The sequence below is a fragment of the Rhinoderma darwinii genome, chromosome 1 (assembly GCF_050947455.1).
Source record: "Rhinoderma darwinii isolate aRhiDar2 chromosome 1, aRhiDar2.hap1, whole genome shotgun sequence".
Classification (NCBI taxonomy): Eukaryota; Metazoa; Chordata; class Amphibia; order Anura; family Rhinodermatidae; genus Rhinoderma; species Rhinoderma darwinii.
Window position 1 is genome coordinate 240,124,536 of NC_134687.1, and position 24,108 is coordinate 240,148,643.

At 42.1% G+C, this 24,108-nt stretch overlaps 1 long non-coding RNA gene across 2 annotated transcripts in view; it reads left to right on the forward strand.

The window, feature by feature from the left end:
- LOC142760150 (uncharacterized) overlaps nt 1-24,108 on the forward strand; it is a 352,257-nt gene that overhangs the window by 226,496 nt on the left and 101,653 nt on the right. Inside the window, exon 6 of one of the 2 annotated variants that reach the window (XR_012883253.1) lies at nt 3,903-3,959. The exons of the other annotated variant lie outside the window; for it this stretch is intronic. This is a non-coding gene — a long non-coding RNA (uncharacterized LOC142760150). Of the gene's footprint in view, nt 1-3,902; nt 3,960-24,108 lie in introns of those variants that run through there. 2 annotated transcript variants of the gene reach the window in all.

Below are 24,108 nucleotides of genomic sequence, written 5' to 3' on the forward strand. Positions count from 1 at the left end.
GTGGGCTGTGTGGCACTACCTACAAGTGGGCTGTGTGGCACTACCTACAAGTGGGCTGTGTGGCACTACCTACAAGTGGGCTGTGTGGCACTACCTACAAGTGGGCTTTGTGGCACTACCTACAAGTGGGCTGTGTGGCACTACCTACAAGTGGGCTGTGTGGCACTACCTACAAGTGGGCTGTGTGGCACTACCTACAAGTGGGCTGTGTGGCACTACCTACAAGTGGGCTGTGTGGCACTACCTACAAGTGGGCTGTGTGGCACTACCTACAAGTGGGCTGTGTGGCACTACCTACAAGGGGGCTGTGTGGCACTACTAACAAGGGGGCTGTGTGGCACTACCTAGCAGGAGGCTGTGTGGCACTACCTAGCAGGAGACTGTGTGGCGCTACCTACAGGGGGCTGTGTGGCGCTACCTACAGGGGGCTGTGTGGCGCTACCTACAGGGGGCTCTGTGGCGCTACCTACAGGGGGCTGTGTGGCGCTACCTACCAGGGGGCTGTGTGGCGCTACCTACCAGGGGGCTGTGTGGCGCTACCTACCAGGGGGCTGTGTGGCGCTACCTACCAGGGGGCTGTGTGGCGCTACCTACCAGGTTGCTGTGTGGCGCTACCTACCAGGGTGCTGTGTGGCGCTACCTACCAGGGTGCTGTGTGGCGCTACCTACCAGGGTGCTGTGTGGCGCTACCTACCAGGGTGCTGTGTGGCGCTACCTACCAGGGGCTGTGTGGCTCTACCTACAAGGGGCTATGTGGCACTACCTTCAAGGGGAATCTGTGAGTGGTGGGCTGATGGTCATTTTAATGTGAGTGGTGGACTGAAATTTAATTGGAGCTAGAAAATACCTGCAGCGCACTGTCTACAAGGGGGAGGTGGGGGCTGTATGGCACGTTCTACAAGGAGGAGGTGGGGGATTATGGCGCTGTCTATAGGGAGGCTGTATGGAAAAATCTACAGGGGGCACTATACTGTGTGGGGGCCACTAAGCGGACATTATACTGTGTAGGGGTACTACAGGGGGCATAATACTGTGGGCACAATTAGATGTCAAAATACTGTATCCTTGAAGGGGTTGTAATATATTATATTATTAAATATTATTATTATACTGTATGGGGGCACTAATGGGGCATTATACCTTTTTTTTATGGGGAATTTTATTTTTAATGATGGGGGGGGGGGGTGCCGAAAGATCATTTTGCACGGGGCGCCATCTATCCTAAGGCGTGCCCTGCATAGAGGCATATAAAAAGTTTTGATCGGTGGGGTCCAGGTGCTGTGACCCCTACAGTTGCTGAAACGAAGGTGCAGAAGCGATCAGCTGAGCGCTTTGCTCCTTCGGCTGTGATTGGCGCTCCCTGTCAAGCTGAAGACGACTCTCATAAATGTTCTATGTGAGCCATTTTCAGCTTGACGATGAGCGCTGATCACAACCGAAGGAGATATCGCTCAGATGATCGCTTCTGCACCTTCGTTTCAGCAACGGTGGTGGTCTCAGACCCAGGACCCCTACCGATTCAAACTTTTGATATATCGCTATGACATATCAAAAGTTTGATGAAAGTGTAGTTACTCTTTAATTCTGTTTTTCATCTTTCCTCATAACGAAGATCCTCCATGCCCCTTATCAGTTTAGTTGCTCTCTGTGCATATTCATTTTTTTACCTTTATTAAATGACAATGACTAGATGCCTCTTAGTTCCCTCAAGAACTACCAAAGTTCACAAGTGGCACTGTTGGGAAGAAAAGATTCATGTTAAGAAACTAAAAATGATCTATAAGCAAGTGTGACATGTCAGTAAGCAAATAATTGCTATCTAAAGTAAAGGCCCTTTTATACCGGCCGACAGTCGGCCGGTGCAGCGAGCGCCGATCAACGAGGCATTGTTGATGGGCGCTCGCTTGCTCCTGTCACACGGATCTATGCATGGGGACGAGCGGTCGTTACTCCGATTGCTCGTCCCGTACATTATATTATTATTATTGATCACAAATGACATCTTATTGGAAAAAAATTCATTTTTTAAATTTCACAGCCCAATTCAAATAGGTGCTGTGAAAAAACTGTGCGGTCAAAATGGTAACAACAACCATAAATGAATTTCTTGAGGGGTGTAGTTTCCAAAATGGGGTCACTATTCGGGGGATTCCTACTGTTTTGGCACCTCAACACCTCTCCAAACCTGGCATGCTGCCTAAAATATATTCTAATAAAAAAGAGGCCTCAAAATGCACTAGGTGCTTCTTTGCTTCTGGGGCTTGTGTTTTAGTCCACGAGCGCAGTAGAGACACGTGGGACATTTCTAAAAACTGCAAAATCTGGTCAATACATATTTAGTAGTATTTCTCTGGTAAAACCTTTTGTGTTACAGAATATTTTTTTTTATAAAATTGAAATTCAGCAAGAAAAATGAAATTTGCAAATTTCACCTCCACATTGCTTTAATTCTTGTGAAATGCCTGAAGGGTTAAAAAAACTTTCTAAATGCTGTTTTGAATACTTTGAGGGGTCTAGTTTTTAAAATGGGGTGTTTTATCAGGGTTTCTAATACATAGGCCCCTCAAAGCCACTTCAGAACTGAAGAGGAACCTTAAAAAAAAGGCTTTTGAAATTTTCTTAAAAATATGAGAAATTGCTGTTTGTTCTAAGCCTTGCAACGTCCAAGAAAAATAAAAGAATGTTCAAAAAACGATGCCAATCTAAAGTAGACATATCGGAAATGTGAACTAGTAACTATTTTGGGTGGTATAACCGTCTGTTTTACAAGCAGATGCATTTAAATTCTGAAAAATGCTATTTTTTCTAAATTTTCTCTAAATTTTGCAATTTTTCACCAATAAACACTGAATATATCGACCAAATTTTACCACGAACATGAAGCCCAATGTGTCACGAGAAAACAATCTCAGAATCGCTTGGATAGGTTTAAGCATTCCAACGTTATTACCACATAAAGAGAAATATGTCAGATTTGAAAAATGGGCTCTGAGCCTTAAGGCCAAAACAAGGCTGCGTCCTTAAGGGGTTAAAAACAGTCAGACGGTCGAGAAATGCATGAAAATTTTGAGACACACTGATGTAAAACGGCCATGAGAAACTGACAGTTGATCCGTTTCTAACGGCCGTTTTTGTTCACATCCTTTAAATATAACCTTATAGCCGCCTTCACTCTACCCTCGCAGCGATCCAGGCTGACGGAGAGAGAAGACTAATTGCTACCGAGCTGCAACAGTGAGTGTATATATATATATACATATATATATATATATATATATATATATATAGGCAGAGATAAGCAGCACTCTGCGACAGATTCCAACACGGTAATGGGTGCAAGCAGGTAATCCAAATCCGTGGATTATAAAACATGTGGGATTTCTTTCGTTTATATATATGGTCACCCAGCTTTCCCAGACCCCTGAACGGTAAATCTCTCTAGTTGTGCTGAGACCGTTTGGGAATGTGTCGGGGGTCACGAGAGCGGGGGTCTGTGAGATAGAGGGTGGGACATGCAGAGACACAGACCTTACCTGCAGTGCAGCTGGTCTTCAAGATGGCGCCTGCTCTCTCCCTGCAAACAGCTGCTCTGCTGTGTGACTCTGACCTGCGTCTGCGCAGTACAGAGACAGAGAGCAGAGTCAATGGAACGGCTCCCGTTCATTGACTCCTATGCACTGTAGCTGCCGTATTCCATCTCTGTATGTGTCGTTAGGTGCTTCGATCATAGCAGTCTCCCTGGAGGAATAACAATCTCTCTCTCTCTCTCTTTCTCTCTCTCTTTCTCTCTCTCTTTCTCTCTCTTTCTCTCTTTCTCTCTTTCTCTCTCTCTCTCTTTCTCTCTCTCTTTCTCTCTCTCTCTTTCTCTCTCTCTTTCTCTCTTTCTTTCTCCTTTTAATCAGGGCCAGCTGAGACTCAGAACCTCTAGAAATCAAAACCTGGAGTGGAGGTATGGGAATGGCCATCCCAACCAGAATCTTTACAGCCATTCCTAAATCCCGGACCCTGAAATCTAGCCTAAAAAACTCCTGCTCACCAACTAACCTTGCTAAGCAACAAACTTCCCAGAGATTTACACCACTGAGATAAGAAATCTCAGTGGCACATACCTACTCTCTACCAGTCTTCCTACTGACTGTTTACAATATATATATATATATATATATATATATATATATATATATATATATATATATATATATATATATACAAAATAGTAAGGCAGGTAGGAGCAAAAAAAATTACCAAATAAATGGTCGGTGCTAAGCTTCAAATGATAGGAGTGACTTCTCCCCATATGATGTATAACAAAAAGACAAGAGCATGGAAGCAGCACTCACGAAAAAAAGTGAAGTTTATTCACCCAACAAATGCAACGTTTCACTTCCTCAATGGAAGGAAAATGGCTTGAAAATGCTTCCATTGAGGAAGTGAAACGTTGCATTTGTTGGGGGAATAAATGTCACTTTTTTTCGTGAGTGCTGCTTCCATGCTCTTGTCTTTTTGTTTTATATATATATATATATATATATATATATATATATATATATATATATATATATATATATATATATATATATATAATGTTATAGACTGCATGAGAATGATATTGATATTGTAGTCAAATGTGAGTGGTGGATTCGGATCGGTTGCTTGACAGCCGAGGACGCCGTCACTTACAATGTTTACACAGCAGAACGCATTATGTCGTCACCACGTCCTTTGAGCGTCCTGTTGCCTGGCAACGGTACGCTTCCGCTTCTGTCCTTCACGCAGACGCTCTCCACACCAGGATATTCTGATCACAATGCGGTGTACAGCTGAGCATCGTCAAGAAGCCTGATGGCTATACACACTAATGAAGACTCGAAGTTCTGATTGGTGAGCGGATCTATGAGATGTTACTCCAACACAATTGAGGCATATGTGATTATGTCCTAATCACTTGATTTGAATAAATTTTGTATTGTATATTGTTGTTCACGATATCTAATATGCACAATTGCACTTTATGTATCAAACTGACGTTTTTATTGATACCTTATACTATTTGTTGACCATGATTTTTTGCACTATGCACTTTATTTGTATTCTAATGAGATTAGTTATGCAAATTGATCTCAACCCTATATATGTCTGCAGTATTTGATGTGTCACTATGCTTGATAAAGATCCTATTGTTGGATTGAAATGTCGCTTTTTGTTTGACTGAATAAACCACCATTTTCTTCACACTGGAGTGCTGCAAATTTTCTCTTCCTATACATGATATTTCGTCCCTGATCTTTGCTGGGCACCCGTGCAACAGTCTTTTTAGTGCTGTTTTCTAACAATATAACTTTGTTGAAAAACAATCTTTAAAGTTCTCACCCTGTAGCAGCCACCACCTGAGTGTGCAAATCCCTTTTGTTAGGTGCTTCGATCATAGCAGTCTCCCTGGAGGAATAACAATCTCTCTCTCTCTCTCTCTCTCTCTCTCTCTCTCTATCTATATCTATATCTATTTCTGTTGTCTGTTCTTTATGCACGGCCAAATGACTGGACAAATCTGCGCAAAATTTGGCACATGAGTAAATCGGGCGCTTTCGAAGGTTTTTCACTGGGTTTCAGCAATTTAGGGCCTACCGTTCTTGACATATTCACAAAAAAATTGCAATACAAAAGCAAATATGGCACCACTGGCTTCCACATGAAAGGTCCTCCTGAATATAACATCAGATGACCCGTATAAAGCCAATAGAAGCTCACAGGTTCTTCATTCTTAGCCTCACTGACATACACACCGTTTTATACCAGTTTCCCATAACAACCCTGTCTTTTTTGTTTTACACCGGGTTTCCATAACAATCCAGCCATCTTTCATTACTCACCGTGAACCTATACTACACTGTACCTATACTGGTTTTCAGAATTCTCAAGAATTGAAACCCTTTCAGACCAGTCATGCCTCCAAAAAGGAACCCGGCACTTGGACGAAAGACTCCTGCACAGGGGCGTAACTAGGAAAGACTGGGCCCCATAGAAAACTTTTGACTGGGGCTCCCCCTCCCCTGGGTATCACTCAACCCCCCTGCCTTGTAGATAGTGCCTCCCTATAGATTCCGCCACACAGCGCCCCCTATAGATAGCACCATACAGCCCCCTGTAGATATCATACAGCCCCCCTGTAGATAACATCAAACAGCCCTCCCCATGTAGATAACGTTATACAGCCCTCCCCTGTAGATAACACTATACAGCCCTCCCTCTGTAGATAACGTCATACAGCCCTCCCTCTGTAGATAACGCCATACAGCCCTCCCCCTGTAGATAACGCCATACAGCCCCCCCTGTAGATAACGCCATACAGCCCCCCTGTAGATAATGCCATACAACCCCCTGTAGATAACGCCAGACAGCCCCCTGTAGATAACGCCATACAGCCCTCCCCCTGTAGAGAACGCAAGACAGCCCCCCTGGAGATAACGCCAGACAGCCCCCCCTGTAGATAACGCCAGACAGCCCCCCCTGTAGATAACGCCAGACAGCCCCCCCTGTAGATAACGCCAGACAGCCCCCCCTTTAGATAACGCCAGACAGCCCCCCCTGTAGATAACGCCAGACAGCCCCCCTGTAGATAACGCCAGACAGCCCCCCCTGTAGATAACGCCAGACAGCCCCCCCCTGTAGATAACGCCAGACAGCCCCCCCTGTAGATAACGCCAGACAGCCCCCCCTGTAGATAACGCCAGACAGCCCCCCCTGTAGATAACGCCAGACAGCCCCCCCTGTAGATAACGCCAGACAGCCCCCCCTGTAGATAACGCCAGACAGCCCCCCCTGTAGATAACGACAGACAGCCCCCCCTGTAGATAACGACAGACAGCCCCCCCTGTAGATAACGCCAGACAGCCCCCCCTGTAGATAACGCCTGACAGCCCCCCCTGTAGATAACGCCAGACAGCCCCCTGTAGCTAACGCCAGACAGCCCCCTGTAGATAACGCCAGACAGCCCCCCTGTAGATAACAGCCCTAAACCCCCCTGTAGGTAACGCGATGCAGCCCCCAACAAAAAACGGCCTATAGTTTGTCCTACAAAAGACATGCATCCCCTATCCACAGGATAGGGGATACATGTGTGATCGCTGGTAGCGATAAGGAGAACGGGGGACCGAAAGTCCCCCGAAGTTCTCCATGACTAACCTTGGACTTCCGGCGTCTGCGCAGTTCAATAAAAATTAAAGGCGCGCTGGTCACGCATGCGCACAAGCGCGACCGGTGCGCAAGTCATTTCTATGGAGCTGCAGACAGACCCCGGAAGTCCGAGGTTTGTCATGGAGAACTTCGGGGGACTTTTGGTCCCCCGTTCTCCTTATCGCTGCCAGCGATCACACATGTATCCCCTATCCTGTGGATAGGGGATGCATGTATTTTGTAGGAACAACCCGCCCGTGCCGGCGGGCGAAGCGGGCCCCCTCATGCTGCGGGCCCCGTAGCAGCCGCTACGGCTGCTACTGCGGTAGTTACGCCACTGCTCCTGCAGCAAAGCGCATGGCTGTTGCCCGAGCTCGAATTTATGTATTTTGTAGTAAAAGGTTTACTTTATTGTATATGTTGGTTTCATATCAGTAGGAAACAAAGTTTTTAACCACACACACAAACAACAAACAAACACATAGACCGTGCAAAGCCGGGTAACTCTGCTAGCAACTTATAAACCCAGGAAATCCCATGGAGACCAAGCAGACCTAAAATTCCATGAGTTATTATATAGGGGCCAATCTCTAGAAGGAGAAGAAGAGAGCTCCGAATGGATTTTCACTCCTAAAGAGCTTACCATTTCTCACATGTTATTCAGCAAGTGTATATAAAAAAAGAAGTGTGAAAAAGTAAAACTGTGGGTTACTGCTACTGCATCAACTAAAGGAACAAGGGCTATTGACCTTGAATGTAGATGCCATCTATAGAGCATCCTGTCTCATGATAATGCTAGTACCCTAGAGAGATAGGGACCCTCAGTGTGCGGGGGTGGGGGAAAGGTTCCAACCGGTGTATGGGAGAAAATGTCTAGGGCTGCCCATTGTTTGAATTACACATTATAATACATGGCCATACTGTATCTACATATTACAGAGGTCCCCAACTATAAATATCATTGATTATTAAAGGGGTTGTCTCACAATAGCTCTATATTTGAAAGTGGCCAAATCAACACATTATATAATTTATAGCACTTGCATGTGTATTCATTGAAAAATTAAGCACTTGACCCATTTGCTCCTCGATCCCTCTCTGATGTGGCACCTTTGTACTCCTTTATTGGTGGTCTTTCAACCTGCCCCCATATGGCTATTAATCAGAGGAAAGCATTGGGACCATACGGGTAAACACAGAGCTGTCTCCAAAACCTCCCTACAGAGCATAGCCAGACTGCTGCCCTGCACTTCATCTTACCAATATATCAGCTGTTTGAACATTTCTCTCTTTCCTGGAGAACAGCCCATACTTTATTATAACATGCACTAATTTCTATCCTATAATATGCCACCCTATGATAGAAAGGAGTGCATACTATACTAAACTACAGGCTATGGTCCAGGAAAGAAAGAAAACTTCATACAAATGATATATATATATTAAAATTATTGAGTGCCCCGGGTGATAAGGGGGGGGGGGGTGTCATTTTCTGAAATACATATACTTAAGAAGAAGAATATTTTCAGATATGGAGCATAAAGGTGGGTCTGTAGTAAGACAACCCCTTTATCAGAAAGCGAGTAAGATCAACAGCAAAAAAGAAGGGCCAGCATGTAAAGTTCTCACTAGCTGTAGAAAGACAACCCTTGTTTACATATTCTAGAGAATGGCGGTTTCCTCAGGGCTATCCCACGAGTAGATAACACCAGCCAGGGACTGGACATTTTTTAGAGGCTACGTGCAAATAGTGATAATCTTGTAAAGGTTCCTCCAGTGACCTCTAGCAGATTTAGGCTTTATTCACAATAGCGTCATGTCTTCCATTTATAATGGCAGTCATGACGCTGTGATAGATCCGTTTTAAAATGGATCTAAATTTACATTGATGGAGCCCAGTGAATTTTATGGAGTACGAGGGGGGTTCTAGTATTTTTGACAGCAAGAATAGTGCTGCAGACTGCGCTATTCTCGGCACCTAGGCCTGAGTCATAAAGAACTGCTCTAAAAAAGTGTCCCCTATAGCAACAGATCAGATCACAAATTTAGATTTCGAACATGCTCAAGAAAAATGAAAGCAGACGGTTTTTATGCAAAAAAAATAAAAAATACCAGTTTATAATATGTATAGAGCGTGATCACCAACACAGGAAGTTATTGACAACTGGGGAGTGAGAGGCCTCCTAAATATGTAGAAGTGATAATTTATGTGGAAATTGCACAACACATTGCAAGTTATTTTACTATCTCCTCATACATAAACTAGAAGGTCAAAATAAATGTGCCCACCCACATAACATACCCATTTGTCTTTTTAAAACCATGGCTATGGAGAATTACATCCTATTAGAAGCAAGAACAGTAGTGAGGTCTGGCCTTAATGGTAGGTGATAGTGCCTGGCTCACAGTTAGCAGTCCCCAAACGGAATAACATTTCTGCACCCATGGGTTTAATGTCAGAGGGTTTGTGTTGTCCCGAAAGGCTGTCGATTTACTGCATGACAGGTGCCAAAGACATCATTTGGCAAACTTTGCAAAGTCTGTTGTGATTTGGTGATATTATTTGATCACTGTATGGCAGTATTATTTTGAGGTGTGATAAACATATTCTACTATTATTTACTGATTCAAGTGTCTTTGATACTTGGTATATTATCTTTTTTTTTTTTTGGGGGGGGGGGGGGGGGGGTTGGGCTAAGGCAAGACCCATAAAAAAATAAATAAACAAAATCACTCAGGTGTGCCCGCAGACACTTACAACAAACTTAGCTGAATCTATGGATTAACCGTGTACCTAGGGATCTATGAACAGTACCTTGCAAAATTATTCAACGCCCTTGGTGTTTCTCCTGTTTTGTTGCTCTACAACCTTGAATTAAAATTCTTTTTTGGTGGATTTGTACCATTTACACAACATGTCTACTACTTTGAAGGTGCAAAATATTTTTTAATGTGACGGGCCATAATTACACAAAACCAGAGAGCTTTAATGTGCAGAAATACTTAGCCCTTATAAGTGAATACTTTGTGGAGCCACCTTTTGATGCAATTACAAATGTAAGTCTCTTGGGTTATGCCTCTATTAGTTTACCACATCTAGACGCAGATTAGTGCCTATTCTTTCAGGCAAAACTGCTCCAACTTCTTCAAGTTAGATGCATTGGTGTACAGCTGTCCAAGTCATGACACAGATTCTCCGTTGGATTGAGGTCTAGGCTTTGACTAGGCCATTCAAAAACATTTAAATGTTTCCCTTAAACCACTTCATTGTAGCTTTAGCTTTGTTTAGTGTCATTGTCCTGCTGGAAGGTGAACCTCCGTCCCAGTCTCAAATCTCTGCCAGACTGAAACAGGTTTTTCCCAAGAATTGCCCTGTTTTTATGCTTCACTGTCGGAATGGTGTCCTTGGGGTGATGGGAAGTGTTGGATTTGCGTCACACATAGCGTTTCTCATGATGGCAAAAAAATTCAATTTCAGTCTCATCTGACCAGAGAATCATCTTCCATATGTTTGGGTCATTTGCCACAAGCTATTTGGTGAACTTAAAATGTTTTCTAATGTTGTTCTTTAAACAAATTTTTTTTTGGGCTTCTCTTTCATAAAGCCCCACTCTGGAGTGTATGGCTTATAGTGGTCCTATGGACAGATCGCTGTGGATCTTTGAAGCTCCTTCAATGTCATTGTTGTTGTCTTTCTTGAAACTCTGAGCCCTTAACGACCTGCCACGTACATGTAAGTGGCAGCCGTTAAGGGGAATTATGGAGCGGACTCACGGGCTGAGCACGTTCCATACTTAGCGGGTGACAGCTCTGTAATACAGCCAACACCTCACTGCAACGGGCGCAATCATAGATCACTTTGATTCCGCCCGTTCAACCCCTTAAATGCCGCGGTCAATCAGAACCGCGGCGTTTAAATAGTTAGAATCAATAGTTAGAACGTGATCGTGGGGTGCCAATGGTCATCATGGCAGCCTAGGGGCCTAATGAAGGCCCCCAGGTCTGTCATCTTTGTACTTCTTTGAAGACCTGCCTCAAAGGAGACTGTCAGTATAGTGACATACTGCAATACATTAGTATTGCCGTATATCATGCAAGCGAATCAAGTCCCCTAGGCGGACTAATAACAAAAAGTAAAAAACTGTTTTTAAAAAAAACTAAAAATAATATTAAAAGTTAAAAAAAAATACCCTTTTCCTATTTTTTCCTAAAGCAATGTAAAAAAATTATAAAAGTTAATATAACTGGTATTGCCGGGTCCGTAAAAGTCTAAACCATCACAATATATCATTGTTTAACCCGTTAGTGACCACCAATATGCCTTTTCACGGCGGCCACTAATTGGCTTTATTCTGATGCATATGCCTTTTCACGGCGCTGCATCAGAATAAATAAACAGAGCAGGGAGCCGTTAAATCTCCCTGCTCTCACCTACCAGAGGTAGCTGAGGGCTGGGGGAATCCCTGCTCGAACGGGTGAGATCGATATATGTATCGATCTCACCTGTTTAACCCCTCAGATGCGGCGCTCAATAGAGAGCGCCTCATCTGAGTGGTTTTGGAGAGAGGGAGGGAGCTCCCTCTCATCCCACTGGCAAACGGCGATAAGATCGCCGAGTGTCTTTGTCTTCTATGGCAGCCGTGGGCCTAATAAAGGCCCCCAGGTCTGCCTGTAGTGAATGCCTGTAAGGTCATGCCAGAGGCATGGCCTAGCAGATGCCTGTCCGTTTTAAACGGACAGGCAGTAATACACTGCAATACAAAAGTATTGCAGTGTTTTATAAAAGCGATCGGATGATCACATATTAAAGTCCCCTTGTGGGACTAGTAAAAAAGTAAAAAAAAGTTTAATAAAGTTAATAAAAAAAACTGTGAAAAAAAATGAAAAACCCACTTTTTCCCCTTACAAAATGATTTACTATTGAAAAAACAAAATAAAGCAAAAAAGTTACACATATTTGGTATCGCCGCGTCCGTAACGACCCCGACTATAAATCTATTACATTATTTAACCCGCACTTTGAACGCCGTAAAAAATAAAATAAAAAACAATGGAAAAAATGCTGTTTTCTGTGAATCCTGCCTTAAAAATAATGTAATAGAAAGTGATCAAAAAGTTGCATCTACTCCAAAATGGTACGAATAAAAACTACAAGTTGTCCCGCAAAAAAAAAAAGCTCATCGGCACAACTTCATCGGCAGAGCAATAAAAAAGTTATGACTCTTCAAATATGGAGACACAAAAACAAATAATTTTGAAAAAAAATAGTTTTTACTGTATAAGTAGTAAAACATACAAAATTTACACAAATTTGGTATCGTTGCAATCGTAACAACCCGCTGAATAAAGTTATTGTGTTATTTATACAACACGGTAAACGGCGTAGATTTAGGACGCAAAAAAGAGTGGTGAAATGTCTGTTTTTTTTCTATTCCCCCCCAAAAAGAGTTAATAAAAGTTAATCAATAAAAAATATGTTCTCCAAAATGGTGCTATTAAAAAATACAACTTGTCCCGCAAAAAACAAGACCTTATACAGCTATGTCGACGCAAAAATAAAAAAGTTATAGCTCTTGGAATGAGACGACGGAAAAACTTAAAAAATACCTTGGTCATTAAGGGGTTAATCTGCTCAGTTAAACAAAACGATAAATATATATATATATATATATATATATATATATATATACACTATTCGTTCTCAATGAATTAGAATATCATCAAAAAGTTAATTTATTTCAGTAATTCAATTCAAAAAGTGAAACTCATATTATATAGATTCATTACACACAGAGTGATCTATTTCCAGCATTTTTTTCTTTTAATGTTGAAGATTATGACTAATGTTTATCTCAGAAAATTAGAATATTGGGTAAAAGTTCAAGATTGTCGTCTCATGGTGTCACACTCTAATCAGCTAATCAACACAAAACACCTACAAAAGGTTTCCTAAGCCTTTAACCCCTTAATGACCGGGCATGTTTGTACCTTAATGACCAAGCCAGATTTGTCAAATCTGGTATGTCTGACTTTATCAGAGAATAACTCTGTGAAAGTTTTGAATATCCAAGTAATTCTGACATTGTTTTTTCGTCACATGTTGTACTTTATTTTAGTGGTAAAAGTAGACTGATACGATTTGCGGAAATTAATTAAAAAATAGAAAAATGGAAGAAATTTTGTAAAAATTAACATTTTCCCCTATTTTTAACTGAAATATGTCACATATGTACACACATACTGTACAATTTTTTTAATTAAATATATATTTCTATCTCTTTACTCCATTTTGGCAGCACTTTTGAAAAAATAAAATAAATTTTCAGCAATTTAGAGGACTTACAAATTGAATAATAATTTTATAAATTTTGAAGTACATTTTGTTTTCCTGCACCAAGCCAGGTTTTCAGAGGCTCATAGGTGTCAGAATGGTGGAAACCCCCACAAATGACCCCATTTAGAAAACTAGACCCCTTAAGGTATTTACCTAAGGGTATAGTAAGTATTTTGACCCCACAGTTTTTTGCTAAATTTAATACATAGCAGGTGAAAAAAAAAATAATTCACTTTTTTTCATAAAAGTATCAGTTTGAAGACCAATTTCTTTGTAAAGCGAACATGAAAATGAAGAAACACACCCCAAAATCTATCACCCTCTTTCTCCTGTTTTCAAAAATACCCACATTGTGGCCCTAATGCGCTGCCTGGACACACGGCAGGACCCAAAAGGAAGGGAACACCCGGAGGCTTTCAGGACTCATATTTTGCTTGAAAATGTTTTAGACCCCACTGTACATTTGGAGAGGCTTTGAGCTGCCAGAACGATAGAAACTCCCCATAAACGACCCCATTTAGAAAACTAGACCCCATAAGGTATTTATTTAGGGGTATAGTAATTATTTTGACCCCACAGTTCTTTGCTAAATTTAATGCATATCAGGTGAAAAAAATATTAATTTCACTTTTTTCATAAAAGTTTTTGTTTGAAGACCGATTTCTTTGTAAAGCGACCATGAAAATGAAGAAACACACCCCAAAATCTATCATCCTCTTTCTCCTGTTTTCAAAAATACCCACATTGTGGCCCTAATGCGTTGTTTGGACACACGGCAGGGCCCCAAAGGAAGGGAACACCCGGAGGCTTTCATATTTTGCTTGAAAATGTTTTAGGCCCCAATGTACATTTGGAGAAGCTTTGAGCTGCCAGAATGATAGAAACTCCCCATAAACGACCCCATTTCGAAAACTAGGCCCCTTATGGGGTATAGTTAGCTTTTTGACCACACAGGTTTTTCGCTAAATATATTGAAATTAGTCTGTAAGAATTAAAATGTACATTTTTTCTGAAACAACATAGAAATTTTTATTATTTACAAGGAATAACGAAGAAAATGCACCCCAACATTTGTAAAGCAATGTCTCCCGATTACTACAATACCCCATATGTGGTAATAAACTGCTGTTTGGACCCACAGCAGGGCTCAGAAGGGAAGGAGCGCCATTTGGATTTATGATTTTGCTGGAATGGTTTTCGGTGCCATGTCGCATTTGCAATGCACTGGAGGGACCAAAACAGTGGAAACCCACCAAAAGTGACCCCATTTTGGAAAAACCTTCAAGGAATTTTTCTAGGGGTATAGTGAGCATTTAGACCCCACGGGTCTTTTGCAGAGTTTATTAGAATTAGGGCGCGAAAATTAATATCAACATTTTTTCCACTAAAATGTTGCATTTTCTCATTTTCACAAGGGATAAAGGAGGAAAAAAACAACAATTTTTTTATAAAGCAATTTCTCCCGAGTACGGAAATACCCAACATGTTGTCATACGTTTTTTCATTAGAAATGAATTAACCCTTTCAGGACTGATCCATTTTTTGCTTTCATATTTTAGATTTTCACTCCCCGCTTTCCAAGAGCCATAACTTTTTTATTTTTCCATCAATAGAGTGGTGTGAAGGCTTATTTGTTGCGGGACAATCTGTAGTTTTCATTGGTACCATTTTGGGGTACATGCGATTTTTTTTGATCACTTTTTATTCAATTTTTTTGCAATCCTGAGCAAAAAACAGGAATTCTGACACAGATTTTTAGGTTTTCTTTTTGCGGCGCTCACCGTACGCTATAGGTGACATTTTTACTTTATTCTGCAGGTTGGTACGATTACGGCGATACCATATGTATATAGGTTTGGTCCTTTTTTTTAGCGTTTGCGCAATAAAATGACTTATTTATAAAAAAAAATATTTCTGTGTCACCATATTCAGAGAGCCATAATTTTTTAATTTTTTATTCAAAAAAGCTGTGTAAGGGCTTGTTTTTTGCGGGACGGATAGAAGTTTTTATTGGTACTATTTTCGGGTACATGCGACTTTTTGATCACTTTTTATTCTTTATTTAGGGAGCGGTGGTGACCCAAAAAATTGCGATTCTGTCGTAGTTTTTTATTGATTTTTTTTGGGGTGTTCATCGTGCGGGAAAAACATCATTATAGTTTTATAGTTGGGTTCGTTACGAATGCGGTGATACCAGATATGTGTACTTTTTTAACGTGTTCATTTTTTTTCTATAATAAAAGTCTTATTATAGGAAAAAAAGCATTTAGTGTTTATAGAACTTATAACTTTTATTTTTACACTTTTTTTAAAACATTTTTATTACTTTTTTTTACTTTTTTAACTTGTCCCACTAGGGGACACCTTAGTCTTGCAGCTTTGATCGCTGCTAGAGTACATTACACTACACACGTAGTGTAATGTACTCTAACTGTCATTGTGACGTGACTGTCACACTGACAGGAAGCAGAGGAGGAACGGCCGGACGCTGTTCCTCCGAGGCTTCCGTGCATGGCAACCCGGAGGTCATTATCTGACCTCCGATTGCCGTGACAAGCATCGGTAGCCCCCACGATCACTTCGTGGGGGCTGCTGATGTGCTTCAAACCACTTAAATGCGGCGACGGCAATCCGTCGCCGCACTTAAGGGGTTAACTGCCGAAATCAGCGGCGATGGTCCGCTGTCCGGCAAGACTGATGTCTCAGCTGTCGGGGACAACTGTCAGCGCGGGTCTGTCACTCTGTGTTTACACAGAGTGACAGTTTGAAATGCGGACGAAAATGAACGTCATGGTGCGGGAACTAGCAGCCGACCATGACGTTCATTTTCGTCCTTGGTCGTTAAGGGGTTAAATGGTCCAACAGTCTGGTTCAGTAGGCTACAAAATCATGGGGAAGTCTGCTGACTTGACAGTTATCCAGAAGACATTCATTGACACCCTCCACAAGCAGGGTAAATCACAAAAAGACATTGCTAAAGAAGCTGGCTTTTCAGAGTACTGTATCCAAGCATATTAATGGAAAGTTGAGAGGAAGGAAATAGCGTGGTAGAAAAAGGTGCACAAGCAACAGGGATAACCGCAGCCTTGAAAGGATTGTCAAGAAAAGGCCATTCAAGAATCTGGGGGAGATTCACAAGGAGTGGACTGTGGCTGGAGTCAGCGTTTCAAGAGCCACCACACACAGACGTATCCAGGACATGGGTTACAACTGTCGTATTCCTTGTGTCAAGCCACTCATGACTCAGAGATAATGTCAGACGTGTCTTACCTGGGCTTAAAGGAACAGTGTCATCACAAATTATTTTTTTATATGTTAAAGATGTTAGTGCTTTATTAAAAACGTTTATATTCATTTGTGTGTTTGTGTTTTACTTTTTCTTATTTTTAGACTTTTTCTTCCCTATGGGGGCTGCCATTTTTTGTTCCATTTCTGTGTGTGTCGATTAACGACACATACAGACATGGAATACGGCAGCCACAGTCCCATAGGGACTGCGAACGGCTCCCGTCCCATTGACTTCAGTGTACGGCGTCTGTGTGGGAACTGCGCATTCGCCGCTCCCACACAGTCCAATTCGAAATTGGCGCCGTCCGGCGCCATTTTCCTGTGGACCGGAAGTCGCGGCCGGACAGTAATATTACTACTTCCGGTCGCGGCTTCCGGATTTGTGCACTTGGACCAGCGGCAGCAAACGGAGCGGACGGGCCGGAGGGAGCCGCGGCGGCAGGAGCAGGTAAGAGATTTCAATGTATGTTCGTGTTTGTGTGTGTTTACTACTGTATGTAAACCTACTACACTGTGTGTTAGCTCAAAAAATGGCGACACACAGTGTAGGAGGTTACACCGTTCAAACCCCTCGTTTATCCCGGCACTAGCCAGGATAAAGGAGGGGGGGGATGCTGAGAGCTCACTAGAGCGAGGGCTTTTTACCCAATTTTGCAAAGCTGCAATTTTGGGGATAGCTCCATCTAGTGACCAAAAATGGGTAGTATTATAAATTAGAATTAATTTATAATATTTCCTGACTCGTGAAAAAAAATAAAAAAATTTGAACAATGTTTAATCACCCACACACTAAATGTTTAATTTAAAAAAAAAAAAAATGTTTTTCTGGCAACACATTCCCTTTAAGGAGAAACTGGTCTGTTGCTTAGTGGTCCAAAGTCCTGTTTTCAGATGAAAGTAAACATTGCATTTAAAAAGGCTCTGTCACCAGATTCTCTAACCCCTATCTCCTATTGCATGTGATCGGCGCTGCAATGTAGATAACAGTAATGTTTGTTTTTGTTTTTTTTTTAACTTTCATTTTTGGCCAAGTTATGAGCTATTTTATATATATGCAAATGAGGTTTGAAATGGACAACTGGGCGTTTTTATTTCGTTATGTCCAACTGGGCGTGTATTGTATTTTTAACTGGGCATGTTTATGTGTATGACGCTGACCAATCCGTGACCAGTCAGCATGATACACTCATCTCCATTCATTTACAAGCAGCACAGCGTTCTTACTAGAACGATGTGCAGCCAGATACACAAGTGTCCTGATAATAAATACACATGACATCCAGCCTGGACGTCATGTGTACTCAGAATCCTGACACTTCTAAATCTTTTCTGTGAGATTTCCAGCAAGAGAAACGAAATCTCGCAAGATTACGGAGATAAACGAGATTTCGTTTCTCTTGCGAGTCAGAAGTGTCAGGATTCTCAATACACATGACGTCCAGGCTGGAGGTCATGTGTATTTATTATCAGGACACTTGTTCTAGTAAGAACGCTGTGCTGCTTGTAAATGAATGGAGAGGAGTGTATGATGCTGACTGGTCACGGATTGGTCAGCGTCATACACATAAACACGCCCAGTTAAAAACACAATACACGCCCAGTTGGACATAACGAAATAAAAACGCCCAGTTGTCCATTACAAAGCTCATTTGCATATATATAAAATAGCTCATAACTTGGCCAAAAATGAAAGTTTAAAAAAAACAAAACGTTACTGTTATCTACATTGCAGCGCCGATCACATGCAATAGGAGATAGGGTTAGAGAATCTGGTGACAGAGCCTCTTTAAATTGGAAATCAAGGTCCCAGAGTCTGGAGGTAAAGTGGAGAGACAACAATCCAAGTTGCTTGCGGTCCAGTGTGAAGTCTACACAGCCAGTGATGGTTTGGGGAGCCATGTCATCTGCTGGTGTTGGTCCACTGTGTTATATCAAGTCCAGAGTCCGCGCAGCCGTCTACCAGGAAATTTTCGAGCACTTCATGCTTCCTTCTGCTGACCAGCTTTATGGAGATGCGGATTTCATTTTTCAGCAAGACTTGGCACCTGCCCACACTGCCAAAAGTACCAATACCTGGTTTAATAACCACAGTATCGATGTGCTTGATTGGCCAGCAAACCCGCCTGACCTAAACTCCGTAGAGAATCTATGGGGTATTGTCAAGAGGAAGATGAGACACCAGACCCAACAATGCAGACGAGCTGAAGGCTGATATCATAAGCAACCTGGGCTTCCATAACACCTCAGCAGTGCCACAGGCTGATCGCCTCCATGCCACGCCGCATTGATGCAGTAATTCATGTAAAAGGAGCCCCGACCAAGTATTGAGTGCATATACTGTACATACTTTTCAGTAGGCCAACATTCCAGTCTTAAAAATAATTTTTGAAATCGGGCTTATATAATATTCACATTTTCTGAGACACTAAATTTTGGGGTTTTAATTAACTTTTATCCATAATCATCAACACCAAAAGAAAATAAATGCAGGAAATAGATCACTCTGTGTGTAATGAATCTATATAATATATGAGTTTCACTTTTTGAATTGAATTACTGAAATAAATTAACTTTTTGATGATATTCAAATTTATTGAGAAGGACTAGTGTATGTATAACTAATGAGCACAGAATGTTGTAGACCAGCACATATTCTAATTCATTGAGAAGGACCTGAGGTAGTTACATAGTTAGTACGGTTGAAAAAAGACATATGTCCATCAAATCTGTTCGGGTATGTTAACACGCAGTGTTATCAGACGGAATTCGGGCGTTTGACGCCTCGAATTACGCCTGAAAAAATGCCCCTAATACGCCTATAAAACATCTGCCCATTACTTGCAATCGGTCTTACGGTGTTCTGTTCCCACGAGGTGTAATTTTACGCGTCGCTGTCAAAATATGGCGCGTAAAAAGACGCCCCCGAAAAAGAAGTGCATGTCACTTCTAAGGACGTTTTTGGAGGCGTTTTTCATTGACTCCATTGAAAAACAGCAGTAAAATATGCCGCGAAAAACGCAAGCTGCTACAAAAACGTCTGAAAATCAGGAGCTGTTTTCGCCTGAAAACAGCTTAGTATTTTCAGACATATTTTGCTAAGCCGTGTGAACATACCCTTAGAAGAAGTTGAATTTCCTTGCTTTTTCTTTAGCGACTGCCTTTGGAAATGCTCTAGTAATTACGCACTTAGCTGACGCAGACTTCAAGAAGAGAAATTATTGAGAAGTTACAATTAGCTGTAGGCTAATCCGGGGAAATTCTTTCCACCTCCCAAAGTTTAAAGGCATTAAAAGCTTACAAAAGTCCTCTGACCTCTGAAGTTATGAAAATTGCCCTTTAGTTATCCACAGGGAGGATCTGTACTATGCAAAAAAGACATATTCATGTTTAGTGTCTGCTCTCACTGCAATAAACAGGAGAAAACAATTATGACACTTGTCTTTTATACGTGTTTATTTTTGGACTACAAAAAAGTTTGTGCTTTTAAAATAAACTTGCTCGCATATGCACATACACTATATGGACAAAAGTATTGGGACACCTACACATTACACCTACAGGAGCTTTTATGACATCTCATTCTAAATCCATAGGCATTAATACAGAGTTGGTTCCCCCCTTTGCAGCTAAAACACCTTCCACTCTTCTGGGAAGACTTTCTACAAGATTTTGGAGTGTGTCTGTGGGAATTTTTGCCCATCCATCCAGAAGAGCATTTGCGAGGTCAGACAAGGATGTTGCAAGGGAGGGCCAGGCTCGTAATCTCCATTCTAGTTCATCCCAAACGTGTTTAATGGGGTTGAGGTCAGGGCTCTGTCCGGATCTGTCAAGTTCTTCCACACCAAACTCACCCAACCATGCCTTTATGGACCTTGCTTTGTGCACTAGGGTACAGTCATGCTGAAACAGAAAAGAGCTTTCCCCAAACTGTTCCCACAAAGCTGGAAGCATGCAATTGTTCAAAATGTCTTGGTATGCGGAAGCATTAAGATTTCCCTGCGCTGGAACTAAGGCTGGGTTCCCACGTAGCATAAACGCTGCGGAATTTTCGCAACGGAATTTTGTGCGGAAATTCCCCAAAATTTTCAGTAGCAGCAAAGTGAATGAGATTTAGAAAATCTCATGTCCACGCTGCGGAAAACAAATGCACAAAAGTCGTGAGGAAAGTTTTCTGCGGAAAGTTTTTCAATTCCGCAGCATGTCAACTTATGCTGCGTGTTATGTGGGGAGATGATGCGTATTTGACCTATAGACTTCAATGGGGAGCAGAAATTCTGCAACAGATTTATGTTGTTACGGTTTTTACAGTGTTTACGCAGCGGAATTACTTTTAATTTAATTGTGCAGAAAAAGAAAGGATAGTATCGTTTTTAAACTTTTCTTACCTATCTGACTGCAACCAAATAGCTACAGCTACATAGAACATTACACTCTAAGGCTAGATTCACACGGGCATTGCGCATCCCAGACGTGAAAGATGGCTTTTCACGTCCGAAGTGCATCCGTGCTCTGCGCTGCGGGGTGCGATATCATGCATCCCCCATAGACTAGAGTCTATGGAGGGATGCGTGAAAAAATAGGACGTGTATTATTTTCTCACAAACCCTTCACACGGCCCGTTGAAACAACGGCCGCATTGAATTATATAGGTCCGTGTGACGGCCATTGTTCATGTGAATAAGGCCTTAGGGGTTATTCCCACGTAGCGAACACACTGCAGATTTTTCATTCCGGATTTGCGGGCAGAAAATCTGCAGCGTATTACAGTAGCAACAAAGTGGATAAGATGATTAGAAATCTTAACGGCATGCTGCGGAAAAATAACGCAGAGAAAACATTCATAAATTGACCTTTGTCGCGGATGAATGGGGAAGTAAAATTCCACAACAAATGCTGAGTGTTGTGGAATTTGCTGGGATTGCACTGCGTTTTCACAACAAATTCTGCAAGTTCTGAAAACATATTTTATATTGTCAAAGTTTGTAACAAAAAAAACGACTATACTCACCTCTAATGGCAAAATGTCTCTGCTCTTCTGGCTAGCCTGAACGTTTCATCACATGTGACTACTCAAACATCATCACAGGATGCAGGCTTTATATAGACTGGCCGGCGCGTTGCTATGTAAGCATCAGGAGAGGGAAGTATAGTCCGCAGCGGTCAATCCAGCCGAATATCTACACACCATTCGGTGTGAATATTCCAATGGATTTCCCTGCGGCTGCTGGGTCGGTTAGGCTGTGGACCTTTCCGCAGCATATCCTATCAGTGTCGGGGCGAAGAGGTTAAAAAACAGAAGTAGCTTTGCCACTGTAGTCGGAATAACGGAATCAGTAAGGCATACTAAATGCTACACGATTGATTTCTGGTGATGCAGAAGAGGTGTAATACACTGTGTGAGCATCCTACACAGCATTACAGCATGCTTGTAGTATGTAGTCCCATTCACACTAACGGAGGAGTATGTAAGGCTGTCTCCCAAATGTGTATCATGTATGTTCAATAGGGTTTAAAGCCAGGAATGAACTAGTCCTTCCAAGCACCTGTTTCGAAGGCCTTTGTTTCCAGGTATTAATTTACTATGGCAGCTCTATATGGACTTGTTTTGTCATCCTTCTACAGGAAGTTTGCTACACCCCTGAACAGCAGGACATAATGTTGGAAGATGATTTTTTTCATATTCATGAGCATGTTTGAACACATGGAGCTGTGTACATTAACTCAACATGATGCCCCCCATTACACAACCACCTACATTATGGTACCGTTCAAGGATATAGAGGGGCTGTACCTACTCTCAGGTTAACTCTACATGAAGACACGGAGTGAACCACTCTGAAGACTAAACCTTGACTCGTCTGTAAACTGTGCACACTATTTTTGTGTCCAAACACAATTTTCTTTGCACCAGGCTACATGGGTCTTTGCTGGTAAGCGGTCAACGGAATGCTGATTGTAGGCCTCTGGGTATACAATGCCTTCTCATGGAATCTTCTACAGATGGTATGGCTTGAAATAGTTCTCCCATGTGGCTTCTATAAGGTCCCTATTAACGTCCCCTGCTGTACTCTGCCTATGACTTCGTATTCAATGTTTTATCATTTGCACTGCTGAAGCGTCATTTCCCCTCTGTTGGAAATTGTGCAGGACTCTAGATATGACTCTGAGTGAGACATACATCTACTAAGACACTTGACCAGCCTGGTGTCACCCTTTGATCCTAACTCTTATCTCAAATAATGGTCAGGTTTTAAAAAAAGTTTCCCCTTTTTGTTATGCTCTATGGAGGAAAGCCAGCCTCCACTGAAATCAATGCACGTCTGTAGATACATTTTCTTGTACAGAAGAAAAACTGTAGTTGTGTTACTTCTGTCTTTAATCTTTTCCTTTGTAAGCTAATTGTATTATTTTTAGTTAGGTTTATAAGGTGGAGAAAAATAATATGATTTACTAGAAAAATGGGTAGTAGGATGAAAGGTATGGACTCATCACATTACATACGATTAACCCGTTCCGAACATCCGCCATATATATACGGCGCTGTCGGGCAGGGCTTCCCGCAAAGTGCAGTACCATTACGTTGCGGCGATAGTGCGGGCTCAGGCACTGAGCCCGCACCATCATTGCCGGGTGCCAGCTGTATGTTACAGCTGGCACCCTGAAGTAACGGCCAGGACCAGAGCTAGCCTCCGATCCGGGCTGATTAACCCCTCAGATGCTGCGTTCAATAGAGATTGCAGCATCTGAGGGTTTTTTAGCCACTGGCACACTCCAGGAACATGATCGCTGGGTTGCCGGTGGCTGCAATGGCAACCGGAGGCCTAATACTGGCCTCCCGATCTGCCAACAATGGAAGCCTCCTATGCCCCACTCAGAGGCGGGTCCTAAAAGGCCTCTGGTACCATCGGCAACATGGCGCAAGCTCAGCTTCCGGCTCAGAAGCCAGCGTCATCAGCAGTGGGTTTTCCGCTGTATGTTACAGCGGACACCCTGCTGTAACAGCAGGAACCAGAACTATCTCAGACTGCTACTATGGCAACAGGAGGCCTAACAATAGCCTCCTGTCTGCCATTACGGAAGCCGATTAGGCCCCGCCCAGAGGCGGAGCCTGATCGGCTTGCTGTCAGTGAACAACTGACAGTTCTAATACATTGCACTACATGTAAAATAAAAGTTTCAAGTAATAAAATAATACACAATAGACCCTTTTTCCCTTATGAAGTCATTTATTATTGAAAAAAAATAATAAACCATACATATTTGGTATCGCCACGTCCGTAACGACCTAAACTATAAAAATATTATGTTATTTG